This window comes from Nannospalax galili, unplaced genomic scaffold (assembly GCF_000622305.1).
Source record: "Nannospalax galili isolate Female #2095 unplaced genomic scaffold, S.galili_v1.0 scaffold405, whole genome shotgun sequence".
Classification (NCBI taxonomy): Eukaryota; Metazoa; Chordata; class Mammalia; order Rodentia; family Spalacidae; genus Nannospalax; species Nannospalax galili.
The window spans coordinates 3,386,354-3,387,329 of NW_008354532.1; the positions used below are offsets into that span (position 1 = coordinate 3,386,354).

General features: G+C 35.3%; 1 protein-coding gene across 3 annotated transcripts in view; it reads right to left on the reverse strand.

The window, feature by feature from the left end:
- Positions 1 to 976, reverse strand: part of Cds1 (CDP-diacylglycerol synthase 1) — a 116,221-nt gene that overhangs the window by 60,086 nt on the left and 55,159 nt on the right. The window lies entirely within an intron of this gene.

The following is a 976-nucleotide window of genomic DNA, read 5'->3' on the forward strand; positions in this document are numbered from 1 at the left end:
AGCTCTTGGAATTGTTGATTCTTTGTATTGTTTTCTTTGTTTCAATTTCATTGATTTCTGCCCTGATTTTTGTTATTTCTTCTTGTCTGGAGGGTTTGGGTTTTGTTTGCTGTTGCTTTTTAAGTGTGTTGAGTTGCAGTGTTAAGTCATTTATTTGTGTTCTTTCCAATTTTTTGATGTAGGCACTTAGAGCTACAAACTTCCCTCTAAGGACCGCTTTCAGCGTGTCCCAGAGGTTTTGTCATGTTGTATTGTCTTTTTCATTTAATTCCAAGAATATTTTTATTTCTTCATTTTTCTTTTGACTCATTCATCATTCAGGAGTGTGTTGTTTAATCTCTATGTGTTCATGTGGTGGTTAGGGCTTCTTCGGGAGTTGATTGTAAGCTTTATTGCACTGTAGTTGGACAGAATGCATGGAATTATTTCAATCTTTCTGTACTTGTTGAGGTTTGTTTTGTGCCCCAGTATATGGTTGATTTTGGAGAAGGTTCCATTTGGTGCTGAGTAGAAAGTATGTCCTTTGGTGCTTGGGTGGAATACTTAGTAGATGTCTGTTAAGTCCATTTAATATATGGTATTGTTTAATTCAGATGTTTCTCTGTTAAGTCTCTGCCCTGTTGACCTAACTAATGGAAACAGTGGGATATTGAAGTCCAATACTATTAATGAATTGGGATTAATCTGGGTCTTAAATTCCCATAGTATTGTTTTGATAAAGTTGGCTGCACCAGAGTTTGGTGAATATATGTTCATGATTGTAGTATCATCTTGGTTTATTGTTCCTTTGATAAGAATGAAGTGGCCCTCTATGTCTTTTCTGATTAGTTTTAGTTTAAAGTCTATTTTGTCAGATATTAGAGTTGCTACACCTGCTTTTGGCTTAGTGCCATTTGCTTGGTATATTTTTTTACATCCTTTCACTTTGAGATAGTGTCTGTCCTTGAAAGTGAGATGAGTTTCTTGCAGACAACAA